Source organism: Tigriopus californicus, chromosome 4 (genome assembly GCF_007210705.1).
Source record: "Tigriopus californicus strain San Diego chromosome 4, Tcal_SD_v2.1, whole genome shotgun sequence".
In the NCBI taxonomy this organism is placed as follows: Eukaryota; Metazoa; Arthropoda; class Copepoda; order Harpacticoida; family Harpacticidae; genus Tigriopus; species Tigriopus californicus.
This window is the reverse complement of record NC_081443.1, coordinates 3,810,488-3,825,746: the sequence shown is the minus strand read 5'-3', so window position 1 is coordinate 3,825,746 and position 15,259 is coordinate 3,810,488. Positions and strand designations below refer to the sequence as shown.

Here is a 15,259-nt window from a genome sequence, read left to right as displayed (position 1 = left end):
TGATCCTCAGCAGGCACTAAGCTTTAGCCAAGGCCCAGCCCAACTGAATGGTGAACTGAACCAGCCACCTCTGCTTGCTCCTTACTGGGTTGTTTGCTGATTTGTTTGTTTATTTATTGCACCCACACGTAGACTTTATTACTACACTCATCAAATCCATATTCAGTAATCTACCTAGAGCAACAGTTATACGATGTTCCCGATTGTCAAGTGGATTCATCCGTTCAATCAAATTCATATTATTTCAAGCCCACATTCTTTGAATCTGACAGGATTAGCCATGTGCCTATTTTAGTCAGGACCATGATGATGAGTGTACCGTGTTCACAGATGCTCGGTAGAGTCGTCGTTGGTGGAGGTTTAGTTCATTGCTCGAGGCCAGCTTCATTTGCTTCTTAAGCCTTCGAACTTTATCCTCCTCCTTGCTGAATTGTGTTCTTCTTCACCTACTTCTTGGTCGGTGGGTCGGAGTGTACATAGGCTAGTTTGTAACCGTGAGTTCGCATCCAAGCGCCGGATCGGGGATTCACGGACTAGTTTGCCCATGAATATGTATGTCAAGTACTGAAATTAAATTCCCATGAACTCATATTTCATTATTTCATGCCCAGACCAAGCTCCACTTGCCGCTCGCTCAAGAGGGAAGGTGTGAGGTATTAAAGAGAAGGAAGACGAGCTGTGTTGTAGATGATGCAATTTGCATTGCAAATTTTGGATTTAGCAACATTAAACGGACACTGGGACACCTTTGGAATTGGGTCTCATTTTTCGTTAGAGCTTATAGCCTCTTGTCTTTCATTCAGATACCTTGTACTACCTGAAGTCCCCTTAGGACTACCAATTGCCAAAAGGATTACGAGACTGTCTGCCTCAACGGGAAACGTACTGGCCTCCGTGTCCGTTTTCCTTGATATCGTGGTTGTTAATTGCCTGCACAGTTAGAGCACATGTCATTAGACGACGGGTGAAGAGGTTGCTCGGCCTTGGCATCCCTTGTTTGACTTGGTGATGGCCCAATAAAACCACGAAGATTTCCGAGAAAACAATGAAAATTGATGGATATAATGCCAAGAACGTGGCAATGACTCGAGGAACGATGCTACCACTACTACTACTACCCAAGAAGGCGACGAGCGAAAAGGGGCCTCCAAAGTTTGGGGCTTTGCGCCGACCTCGACCTCACACCCACGCCGAAAAAAGTCGCCCCATCTGCCTCTTGGCAGTTCTTAATGGATTCCTGCTTTTGACAAGCAACATAAGGGTTCATCATTTTGGCAAGAGGGATCAAAATGATCATCCTCGTCACACCTCAGAAATACGTAAATACCAGACAAAAGAGGGCTCTTTAGGCGTATTGCTCTAATCGTGGTTGCAACTGTTTCCACGGAAAATGGAATATGCCTTGCAACTTACAAACTACATAAAAAAAGAAAGAGCGAAAAAGCAAGATCGGACACGGGCTTTGTAAATGGGTTCTAGCATTTGTGTGCGTCAAAACTAATTTCCTTTCCAGTCATATCTTGCACTATTTCTAGCATGTTATTAATATTTAAGTTTTAGGACTAAAAAGTATTCACGATGAAACAAACATACTTACTTTTGAATTTAGTCACAAAAAATGCATCGAGGGTCGATCTTCTCATCTGTTCTTGCACAAAAAAGTTCACATTGCTGCGCATGTATTTCCGTTCAAAAGACTTCCCGTTACCGAATACAAAAGATTATTACATTCCCTTTGAAACATTTAGTTTTCTCACGAAGAAGTTGATGGCTTTTCATTGAGACGGACGGAAGGATTATCGATAAAGGAAGCCAAACAATCAGCAAGATATATTTTGATGTAAGAACAATGAAACGCCTAACCTCGTACTGATTGCCCTATTGCTCCAACACTTTGACATAAAATGCTCTCTCTTGGCGTTGTTCGGCAACAACCAATGTCCAAAATGGAAGAGCTCCGGCAAAAACTGCTTCCAGGGATTGACATATCCGTTCATGTTAGACACTTTGCTCTTCGATTGGTAGTGTTGCAATTCTTTGGATACAAAAAAATGACCAGATATCCTTTGTGTGCTTCGGTGGCTCTGAACAAGGAAATTAGTCGTCGACTACTTGACCCTGCACCTAAATGAGCGTCATCCTGTCCCGTTTCGAGAAAAAGTCTCATTTTGTTTAGAAGAAGGGACCCTAATTGCACCTTGTCTTCCCTCACTTGAATGAGTTAAGATGCTCTTCCTGTATGTGTATCACACGCGATGGGCCATGGACCTTTGCATTAAACCAACAACCAGCCATCGGCTTAAAAGGAAAAGGGTATTGATCAAAGGAGAAGTGTTGCATTGCAAATTTGACATTTTTGGGTGGAAGTCCTTCACGCGGCACTTCCTAGATCCGATCTGTGATGAGATGATTTGAGCACTGGGTATTTGTAAAAAAAAAACAACCCAATCTGCACCGGGTTGTTGGCGTCAACTATGGGAAGATAAAAAACTCAAAGTTTAAGCACTGGCATGCACTTGATTGAGAAAATGTAATCATTGAAGTAGCTCATCTCCCAAGAACACCATGAAGTTTGAGGGATGATACAAGCTTTGTGGTTGTAAGCTTGTGTCAAGATGGTGGTTCTCAGCAATGTTTCTTCCAAGTGAGTAGGCATTAACCTTGCAATTTTGATGCCATTACACTGATTGGCCATAAAAGAGAATCTCCTTTAAAAGCGCCGTTTATTCACTCGGAAGAGGGATTCAACAGTGGAAAAAGATCATTAAAACTTACGTATAGAGCATTTGTAGTAGTAGTAGTAGTAGTAGTAGTAGTGGTAGGGCTAGTGTTCTTTGATCATCCACCTCCAATTTATCGGTGTCTGTCTCGTTGTCAGGTAACAACCCGTTCAGGAGCGTCTAAACAATGAGACCGAATTTATGGAACGAGCCTGTGTGGCATAATTATGCACGAGTCTAGTATTATTACTGGCAGATACAGTAGCAGGGGGAATAGATAGTGCAGCATCAGGTCGTTCAAAACAGATCGGAGCATCATCGTTTGTAAAAGTCATTGCCAAGGTCGCATGTCAAGGTCAATTAAGGCCATTGAGGAGTTTCCAAGCGGCTTCTCGATCCATTGGGAAGCAAGTGAACAGGTCATACAAATGAGATCACAGACAAAACCCACTAAGATCGTCATAATTTATCACCTTTAATTAAAACGTACACACACTTACTTGATGGGTGGATGAGTGAGGTAAAAGGGGCGACCATGGTCGCAATCAAAATTCACTTTATAAACCTTCACCATTTGGCCCGGATCGTGAGATGAACTTCAGTAACCACCATTATGTTGAGGGACTAGAAGCATCAATTTTGTTGCCATTATCATAATGAAGGCAAATACCAAGGATGCCTATCCGAAAGGAAACCCCGATGCGTCCTGGTGTTTCTGATATTGAATTCGTTTTTTCCGGGCGCTTTGGGGCCTCAAGGACCAAGGGACATGAGGTCATTCTTAGTTCGAACTAATGATATCGCGAATGGATGGTTGCTTCGAATGCCTTCAAACCTACAAAGGCATCGGAAGCAACTAGCACTAAATTGAAACCCACCGCTTGAAAAATGGGCTCGGAATGTGGATGTATATTTTTCTCGTTTCGGGAAATGATGGCGGCGGCCAGGAAAAGTGAGGTTCCTGGTTCAGTGCGAGACAATTAGTTTATTGAGGGCTCCTCTCTATCCAATGCTAGAGTCGGACTACTCAATGTACTCCATTCAAGCAAACTGTATATTTGGGGGAAGGCTGGTAGGTTGGTTGATAGGTAGATACATGTAGGCAGGTACCAGTGAAGAATTGATGGAAAAGAGGCGGATCTGTCACAAACGTGCATCATTTAAAAGGAACCGTGTTCTTGCCTGGAGTGATTAATTAAGGGACGTTCCAATCTGCCTCTCTTCTATGCACTTCAAGGCTCTTGTCAAGGATAGTGACATTGATAGAAACACAAGCCGTCAATAAAGAAGTTCAACAACAACCGAAGGAAGCAAAACACTCTTTTAGGACCACCCTACGTGAGAGCCAGATCATTCAATACCCCTCGTGATACCTTGCATACCCAGATCCCATCGACCAGGGTTGGTTGGGTTGCTTCCAAAGCCAATCTAGACTGTTTGAGGGGTGTGTGTGACTTCAGTAAGTTAGTAAGTCAGTACTATTGTTAAAATCCTCCAATCGTTTTCTGAGTCAACGCCAACAAATATGGCAAATGCCAATCAAAGAGACGGGTAGCCGCCAAATGGCAAGCAAACAAACGAAGGAGCTGCGGGTCAATGTGGAACCGCCTGAGTTGATCATCATCCTATGCACCCTTCATGGTGAAACGAAATCTTCTGTGGTCGGGATTCAAGGTCAGGATCTGTATCTCAGGATGAGGTCTCTTTCAGATGGATGACTTGTCATTCTTGAGCTTCTGCTCTTACTCCGTATGGAACCAGCCTGAATGGTTTGGTGTGAGGATGGTTGAATGTGTGGTTGGTTAGATGGACGTGGGGCGAATGAATGCATACTGTTGTGTAGGATCAATATTGAGGTGTAGTATTATTCATAGCTTCATCCTGACCCATCTAGATTTCAAGAAAACATCATGACGATGACGAAGGCTGAGGAACCATGCGTCGATCGGACTATGGTTCTTGAAAATGGTGTTATTATTCCATTTCCATACCAGAAAAAAGACATGCCTCATGCACATCGGCTCGATTTGGACAAAGTTGAATTGCGCAAGTAGGTGCTCCTAGAATTAGCTGGAAATCCCCCGACACATTTGAATAACTGAGACAAAGAGGCGTGTTATTCTTTTTAACCGAAATAAGTGAACAAATCAAAGCGTCCGCTTTGTCCCCATAATGACTTCCGTATCAATGTGATGCATCAGAATACGGACAATGGGATGAACGCTGGGCCAAGTCCAATCCAAAACACTCATTATAAAAAGAGCCAAAAATGGACAAACCCCTGAAAATGAGATAGCTATGCATTCATCTCGACTGAACACGTCGCCGAAAGTAACAGGAACAAGCCCTTTTCTCCCCCCCCTCTTCATGTCAATTCAGCCAGAGATGTTCGAGGACACAATCTGACCTGATATGTTGGACTTGTTCGAAATTGGATGAACCTTCCTGTGCATCCTTGACAAACAATACAGTCAGTCGAGTCGGTCGGTCACCGTACGTACACTACTCGTAGTGACCATTGAATTAGCGAAACACCATTGTTTTGATGATTCAGCTTGACCTTAGAACAACTTAGTGATGGGAGCTCTTCAATTGATTGAGGATCCCACCAATCCGACAAATCAACCAACCAGCCTTGGATTTGCAGTACATGGTATAGAACTACTAAGGAATGAGGAATGGGAGCGTGCCATATCCCAGCCAACTAAAGCACTTCCATTTCGAGATGAGTACCATTGATCCTGTGGTGTTTCATCGCCGCACTAAATTCAATGGGAATTATGGCGAGGTACGTAGTACGCTAGTAGGCAGCTCCTAACCCTTTTCCATCGCCAAATGGAGGATGTGCGAAGCATTCATCGATACAACCGTAATGGGTTTCCTTTTGTTTGAGTCCCGAGTCAATATTGGAAGTGGCGTCGGTGCTGATCCGTGATCACCAACATCCACCTTGGCCTCCAAAGAAGCAATGAAAGAATCCGAGATATGATCCCTTCATTCAGCCACCCCTGAAATGCCAAATGAGAGACAAACCATCATTGACTTGGGGCCATTGCAAAGGCTATTGGTTCCTCGATTGAAGATGGGAACGGTAGGCCCTTGCATCCCTTTAAGATGAACCAGGCGAGCAAGCAAATTGAAAACCCTCAAGGAGGAAATGGATTCGTGTGGCACGTGTTCAAAGCCAACGTTGAAAACAATACAAAACCTGACAAGCGATCAAAGAATCCTAATTCCAATGTTCAGACTGACCTTCGATCTGTATTCTGCACTTCACCAACAATAGACTCAGACTATATTCCTATATTCATTCCCACACGAAGAAATTGGCAATTTGTCCTTTTTCCCCGTCCAAGATTACGGTAAACCCTTGGCTCAATTGACTCGAACTCGACGCTGACTTTGCCAGCGGAATTTAGTTTTCCAGTCATGTATTTCAAGTGGACAACTTGGCTTGGAAGGGTGGTGACGGGTCGTCATTAAACTTCCAACAAGCAGATAGATAGTGAATGGGCACGACCCTGACGGAAACCTTGGCAACTTATGGGGATGTCACTTTCTGGTTCAAAAAGAATTCACGTGAACCTCCGACTGCCCTTTTGTCCAGACGACGACGATTTGTGCCTTTTGGAAATCCGGTTTGGAAGAAGCTTGAGAGAGAAAAAAAGACCCGCTTAGTTGTCTCTTACTCTCTTGTTGTTACTGTTTCGTTAAATGCATTTTTGTGATTCTGGAAATTCCTGTCACATTTCAAAAGTCCTACACAAATCCATGGGAAAATTCAGGAGCGTCTTCATTTTCAGAAAATCTTTCACAATTTGTAAATAAAGTGGTGAATGGCAATTACGTAATGAGACGCTGAAAAGATGCAAGCACAACAACTTGACCTTATTAAATAACATGACTTGCTCACTCACTCAGGGCACTCACTACCTTTCTTGCAGGTAAGAGGACGCTGATATGAAGCTTCAAAAACAACAACCAGGAGATCTAATCATCGAAAGTTCATCAGATTCAAAGTCAACGAGGGTCTCTTGGTCTTACACACGTAACACGAGTTTTCCATTGTACGTATGTATATCGTGTGTAATCTGTATAGTAGATACTGTACACACGTATATTATTAGTGCGGTGAGCTCATCAGAAGGAAAGCTCGAGAACCCGAATTTGTTTCTCATTTATCATTTCACCCTACACAACTAACCAACCAAGTCGGACCGTCTCGTCTGAGTCGGCCAATATGGAATGGTAGAGGAACTTTGGTGTGATTTTATGTGGTTTTAATGGATCCCTTTTAATTGAGTCGACATTTGGCCTGCATATGATACACTTCCTCAAGCGGGCCGGCATGCAACGTGCTGTAGTAATTGCTTAAAACTGGGTGGGTGACCCAAATTGACTTGATAAATGATGTTCAACCCCAGGAGGAGTTATGCCCTTTTTGTCCGGCCACGCTGAACTGACTCCATGTTCTAAAGCCAGACCCATATTGGGCTAATAGCTATTCAATATTACTCCTGCCCCAGGCCCAAAGCCATCATTGATTTGAAGACCGGGACACGCTCTTATGAACTTACCTACGTGGTGGTGTCAGACAAGACCTCTTGAAGTGTGGTGGTGGTGTTGGGGATGGTGTTGCGGTGAACCAACTAACCAACCAACCAACCAACCAACCAACCAACCAACCATGTTGGCTATTTCTGGGGGGAGCAGGGATGTTTTGAACCGGAATCTAGATGAGGAGGATAGAGGTGATCGCTTCTTCTTCATCATCATCATCATCCATGATTGCCATTACGCAGAGCCCCGGAAACCTATGACAACGGCAGAAAAGGTGTGGGAACAAAGAATTGGAGACCACCCACATGAGCCATTCATTGCATGTCATTTAGGGTTCCTGGATCTTGGGTAGATTCCAGTTTTTAGCCGTAGAAGCACGTTTAGATTTGAGTTCGACGGCAAATGGGCAGCAACCCTTGGTCAAATTAGGCACATTCATACATAGCAAGAGTGAGCCTGGGCCACCCCAGCAACTTTTTGACATGTTCATTTCCAATGGGATTGAAGTACCTGTTTCCTTTGACAGAGCCAATACAAGCATGACTCGGGCCAAACAGCAATTGGTAACCAACCAACCAACCAATCAGTCTGTCTGTCCTGTTGGGGAAGGGAGGCAGCGAGGGAGGGACACATCATCATAATAGGGACAATAATTCCATTGAACTTCATTCATGTACATGTACAGTATGAGGGTGCATTTTCTTCAGGAGGTGCGACGTTCTTGGAAGCCAAATGGGGTGGCCGCTTGTGGAACATGAGCTGAGTATATAACTGTGCTGTCTGTCCACTTCTGACGTTGGGTTTCCTGATTTGGGCATCATTCAATCAAACGGTTCAAAATGAGACATCAAAACTTATCAGTCCACAGGCCTGGTCCGCGTTTACTGACGAGCAGACTATGTCAGCAATACACTGGACATTATTGGAAATACAAGCTCGACTCGAGCTCCGTAACCATTGTGCTCGAGAGTCAAATTACCCTCCTTGGAGATTGGACTGCTATCTTCGAACTAAGTTGAATACGGACAGGCAAATTTATATCACTCGTAACTCCCCCAAGTTTCTTTTCAAACGCCCATTTCCATCATCAGGCCTGGGGAAATAGCCTTTAATTGGAGGAAACCATTGACCGTTACGCAGGCAGAGCAAACCGAATTCCTTCTCCCTACCTCAGTGAGTGTACAATGCAGGTACATGCACATATATATTGTGAGGTCGAGCGGATGTGATTATTATTTTCATAACCACTATAATTATCTTTAACTTGAGCGGATATGAGCATTGCCCCGAAGGATTTAATTGGACCGGCTTGATGAAATGTATGGAGCTTAGCTCAATAAGATGGTCGAAATCGTAACCAGGCCGAGCTTCTCCCCTTGACAAATGAGCCCATTATAGAAACCATCAAGTCAATAGACAAGTACAGCTCTGATTAAATTCCTGAAATGAGCAAGTTGGGATAAAAACAGCACCAAACGTTGGAAACCAAGCATTAAAGTCACCAAGAACTAAGGCATCTTTAATTCGAGGCTCCCCAAATAAGGTACCCATAAAAAGACCTAATTCAAGGCTTTGAGACGCATTGATAAATCTAAAGTCAAGAGGTCAGAATGGAAATTTCAGGCGCTCTGAGTGTGGAAGCTTGCTTAAAACATTTCTCCATTTCAAGTTGAACTTTATTGTTCATGCGAATTTCCAAATCGCAATAAAGATACTGTCCATGGCGTTTTGGTATTTGAAATATGCTAATGATTTCTAACGCTTTGTGTAGCGTAGCTGATTGTCCTGTGAAAGTTACATTTGCCACTGAAAAGTTACTGTTTATCAATACAATTAGAGACTGGGGGAGACCTTTGGAAACTTTGACGAATAATCAATGTCTGACTTCAGTGATCAGTGTTTAAGATATGAAAATTTCAAGCAGGGACAGAAAAATCCTTAAGAAGAAAAGGTTGACTCGACCTGTAATTGGACGTTCAGGAAATGCATACGTTCTTCTACTCTAAGTACAATACTCTGTGGTCATTACATTGCTTCTGGATTTTTCTTGATACGCACTAGAGCCATCATACCTGCACCACTGACGCAGACAATGACTTGGTTCTTCATTTTTCATTCCCATAAAGACATCATCTCATCAAAACGTCGAGGCTTGACCTTCTGTGAAGTTCATTACATGAGATGTGCACATATTTTCCACATGACCCTTGGAAGTAGGAAAAATGGCCACAACCATAGCGAAATAACTTGGAATCAAATTGTCAGTTTTGATGACACGGCTTTATTCCGCTTCAGTTCTGGTTCTGAGATCAAGCTAAAAGGCGTTCCTCTCTACAACTCCAATTTGCAAAAAAAATCTTACATGTTATTACTATGGTTGTGGTCGAGTTTCCATTGTTTTATGGTCGCCAATAGAATTTCGTCTCACTCACTCCAAACGCGTTTCCATAAATTCCTTTCGGTGCAAAAATCTAAAGGGAATCTCTTGTTGGGTCTGGGGTTTTTCTTCCGAGGGGATGCATCAAAGCCAGCTTTTTTGAATTCATTCTCACCACTCAAGAGAAATTTCAAGATTCCTAGTGTTTTTGGGAACAACAGCCGGTTCTCGGGGCTAAAAGCAAATGCCAACTGGAGTTGATCGATAATATGTCATTTTGCCAAATACTGCATTTAGTTGTTTGAAAGGGCTGCAAGATGTTGGTTGGTTGATTGGAGTGTTGGTTGGTTGGTTGGTTCCTTCGTTGGATGTAGTTGATCAAGAATCGAGATTAACGACAAGAATTGGGCCAGTAAAAGAAGATTCATTAGTGGAGGCACGTAGGACAAAAATCATGGTGCTGACATTTTACTCCACGTTAATTAAAACCTGAAACTGATCCATGTAGAATCAGACAAAGGTAATTTCAATAAAAGATCTAAGCCTGCGAGGTCGAGTCAGCCAAAGATCCTTTTGAAATCGACCTGAATCGGCGAGGACGTGAATGCACATCTACATATGACACGTGAAAAGAAACATGGAGCATGTAGTAATTTTGCTCCATTTTTGTCCTTACTCCATTTTTGTCTCGAACGAGGGATATTTGGAGCTCTATCAATCAAAAAAATGGAAGAAGATCGGCGCGCCAAGCGAAAGAGGAAATGAAGAAATCCTAACCGAATATTTGGAACCGACAGTACGTACGAGTATTTCCACTACGTGGTCTATTGTTCTCACATTACTGTTCGTAGTAGTGCCACTACTGTAAGCGTAGTACAGTACCATAGGTGGTATTTGCAACGCACTTCATTTTGACTTTGGCTGTTCTGGGTGCATGCACCGAGTACGCATTGACTGCGTCAAAGGCGACACTGAACTTGATCTTGAGAGATTTCCAGCGATTGCTTAGATCAATTGATTTGAACCATACTGAGCGGCAATCTTTTTTACCATTCCGGGAGGAAGATCGACAAGAGTCACCATAATACTGGCGTTGTTGATGATCTATTACCAAATCAAAAAACAGCCTTGAACGGCTCCACTTTTTGGCAAGCTCAAATTACTCAATCCCACATTGTGTACCTACAATCAAATAAATGACAAGGGCACTTCTCATGTTTGGATTACTGCAAGTGATGAACGAAACCCGTTTCCAAAAGAAGAAAAAAAAAGCACTCCATGGTGGCAAGAAACGCTAGTTAGTTAGGTCGTGGTGCTTTAGTTCTTGACACTTAACAGATGATTAACAAACCTGATCGGACATGGCGTTCCCGATGATATCATACGGACTTTTGAATGGGCAAGCTGAGGTGCCTAACTACGCGGTGATTTGATTGGTTGTTTTTCCACTGTAAGTGGAAGTTGAGGGTGGCACTCGAACGAAGATGGTTGGGTGCGATTTCCGATATGGATCTCGGAGGAGGAATACTTAAGGATACGTGATGTACTTCGGGGAAGCTCATCTTCCACCTCAAAAACCTCAAGTCTATCACCAGGAGTATCCTCTTCATCAAGGCAAAGACGAACTAACTCTGAAAAAAGTCGTGAGAGATTTCTATCAACACTTCCTTGATGCTGATGTGCTTTGAAGCTTAGAACGAACATCCCGGTTGGAGAGGGACCGGCTACAAATGCCGGGACCGAGACTTTTGGAAGATCATCCTGAAACGGAGATATCAATAGAACGCATACTTTCAAGATATTCTTAGAAACAATGGGCTCGAGAATGATCAGCTCATGCATATCTGACAGGTCTCTGCTCACTTTCTTTCTCCAAGAGGGTTCTCTGAAAAAGAAAGTGCCATAGAAGTGGAGGTGGTAAACCATTGTGAAGGGAACCACTTCATGTACCGACGACCCACAACGGACTCGTTCGTAGTGCATCCGTGTATTGGTCAATAAAATCCATAAAACTGTGATCTTTTAAGAACCTCATTTCGGTCTGAAAGTCTTTTGTCATAATCTGGCCTCAGGGCCAGCATTTAACAAGAGAACTCGAGAATTTAGTTCGTTCTCATCGGGAAGAAGCTACGAAATCAACCTCGTTTGCCCCACAGCATTGGGGCGACTCTTTGGATTCTGGGTCGAACTCCTCTCTTCACCAATTGGGATGATGGAGATGATGGCTAATTATTGGGGCAGAAAACGAACAGAAGTAATGACCTGACTTACGTAGTTGCAGTTATTGGATCGTACAACTTTCTTGAAAGAAATGAGGACCGACCAAGTTTGTTTGGACATACGTAAATATACGTAAATGTATGATTCAAGGCTAACCGGGAACTCATTACTCAGAAGGATTTTTTAATGATTAAAACAAGTATATCTGATGAGCAAATGAAAGCACAGCGTTTGTCTGGATCTGAAAGATGATTAGACACAATTCTATCGCTAAACAAAGATCTCAATCCACGATTTGAATGGGGCATGAAACAATGAAAATGGAAATGAACGATCGACCCCTAGTCTGTGATAGTCCTGAAAAGTTTACGCCGTTGATTTGATCTTTTATCAATTCACTCGCTTGCCTTCCGTAAAGTATTGCTGCGCAATTGCTTCCGGTCAATCGGTACTTGCTCGGGCTGTTATTGGTTTTCAATTTATGATGTGCCATAAACCTTCGTCATAAAGATCAGACGAGACGATGGTGGTTTATCTGTAAATAATCACTTGCCGAGAAGCTGTCAAATCTTGCCGTTATTGAAGGCCAAAGTGTCTTGGCATTTATGGTCACCCTGGGTGGAACGTCTTGTCTTAAATGGATGGGTCTTCTGACAACCATGTGCCAAAAATGTTGCCCCTATGCTCATTCAATGCGAACTTTGTGACCCAGGTCTTTGACTTGGAGGTAGAGTCAATGACTCGAGAGCCTACCTACAGCACAGTGTACGAGTACATACACACAGTGCATGAAGGGTATGCATCTAAACTTTAATGCATGATCTTGGACGCGTATGAAGATTGACTTGGGGAGTTCAAATCCATTTCGAGATCCAACGAGATGGGCACGATTTCCTGTCAGAAGAAAGTCGCGCAGATTTTACGACTTTTGGTGCGAAATAATAAATTGAGTTTGGTGTCACATGAGGCCCTGAGGACCGTTCTCAAGGGTTAAGAGAGACCCTGGGGCTAACGGAATGAGGCGATTTTGGTGATCATGCCAGCCATTGCTAAGGCTGCAAAATCGATGCCCTTACAAAGAAACGACGTGCGAGAAGAGGATCAACCCATCGGGATGCCAAAACGGCGAATGAGAGCCAAGCTTTGATTGATGATGAGTGGGATCGGGGAAGTAGAGAGGAACAACCTGTCGATTTAAAGCAGCACCAAAAGAACCTCCATCACTTCAGTCAGAGCATTGGAATCAAGCCAGGGCCTAGGGAGGAGGACTTATCGCGGCTGTTGCTTGCCTTCCGGCAGTACATTTGAAGAAGATCGCGCCAACATCGTTTGGTGAAATTTATTCAAGGTCATTGATTTGCAATGAAGATAACACCAATGCCAGAAGTAAAAGCTGGAGGGGGGCTTCAAATTAGTTTTTCCCAATTCGATTTCCTGTTCATTCATGTAAACAATGCTTGAACATTGCCCTTTGATGTGTACACACGGAGTAGGTACACCTTTCTACATGTACCCTCGTAGGTATGTGAATGTAATTTACCCACCCGATCACAGTGATCAGTGATCAGTGAGTGGATTGTCAAACGGAAAAGTGAACTCATGATGAACCTTGAAGACCGATTCAGTTTCTAACTCAATCGAGCATGGTCATTAAGGATGGCACAGTTGTCATATAGGAACATCACAAACGATGGGGATGTCAATCTTGTTCACCTCCAATTGAGGTTAATGACACAGTGAAACTAACCATCGGCTACCAAGATGTGTACCGTACACCTTGCCCTCTCCGTCGTCAAGTTGAAGAAGACCTGATTATCTGAAACACACACACACACGCGCACCCCCACACATCCACAAATTGAAAGAAAACCTCGACACATTCTGAGAAGTCAATAGCAACAGCCTCCGTTCAAGTGATACTTCAGGAACGAAAACGGATGTTTGTTCAGTCTCAATCGCTCAGAATATTCCAAGGGGATGTTGTAATCGATTTCCAAGTACGAGGAAAAAGCACGCCTGATTGACCCTAAGCTTTGAGCAAATTTGATGGGAAAACGCACCAAATTGGTCTCTTCAGATATAAAATAGCAAAAGCAAATCGCTAGATAATCTTTCCTGAGACATTATTGGTTTTGCTCTGGACACTGGTTCGATGATTTTCGCAAAACGTTACTTTAGCAAGCATATCTTTGTACGTCACTAACAATCTTATATTGAGAGTTCAACAAGCGAATCCGTCTCATGACATCTTGTCGCTTGGAAATTTCGGGCAATTCTCAGGGTGCTCAAAACGAGAGGAAACCCCAACACAATTTAAAATCAATTTAGGTCATGTCAGTCTGAGAAAATGAGGAATTCCCTATGGGAACTACGAGAAGAGTCGATCAAACGAACCTCTTAAGGCTGTGGGTTCACTTTGTAATACGTATCCAATGCTTGATTAGTATTACATTAAAGATTACTTCTCCTCCCGATATTGTTCAGGTGCAAAAGAAACCGAGCCAATTCAAATGTACAGAATTTGAACCTTTGGTGAAAGCAGCACCTGCTGGAGTCAAATGCGCTACAAAATATTCAGATATTTCCCAACTCTTTGACAAGTGGCAGAAAAAGACAATAAATCCAGCACTGTCATATTTTTGCTCGGTCGGATGGGCTCTTAGCGATAATGGTTCTGATTGACAGATGGAACAACGGAGACAAAGTGTTCTTTTTTTTTAACTGATTTCAAAATACCCATCTTTGAATTAAGGTGTGGGTTAATGTATTGAATATGGATGGATCCTCCTTACTTTTTTCCACAGTGCATGGTTCTCATCTTCGCCAAGAAGGTGCAATTGGCACGGTGAGGTATTTGCATTTCTCCTTCTCTTCTTGACTTTATTTGCTTGGGATTTATGAGAAAATTGAGGGTTTCGACCGTGCAGGCCGACTACCAGCTAGCCAAAAGCACACAAGTACACAAGAGTTGAAAGTCTGAGAAAAAGATTGATTGCTTCATTTTCCGAAAAGAATTCATGTTCTCTGAATGAGACGAACAACTGGAAGTGTACTTAGTACCAGTTACTAGAATGGATATGTGCTCATCCTCTTCTTGTTTCGACTGAGGGCGGTCAAAACAGAACGAACTTTTATCGGATTGGAAGGCATTGAAATTTGAAAGTCAGCCAAGCTAGCCAATGTGACAATAGATCAAACTTTATCGGTTGAAAAAAAGTGGCAAAAGATGGATCGCGACATCAAAGTTCATTGTTGCTAAAGAGCAATGCACTTAGCCTTGTTACATAAAAAGACTGATCAGATCAGAATAAAGGAGAGAAGAACCAAATAATGAATAGTTGATTTTCCATTGTGACTCATCATGGTATGATCATGAACACTG

General features: G+C 42.9%; 1 protein-coding gene across 1 annotated transcript in view; it reads left to right on the top strand.

The window, feature by feature from the left end:
- Positions 1-15,259, top strand: part of LOC131878962 (rap1 GTPase-activating protein 1-like) — a 56,184-nt gene that overhangs the window by 33,859 nt on the left and 7,066 nt on the right. The window lies entirely within an intron of this gene.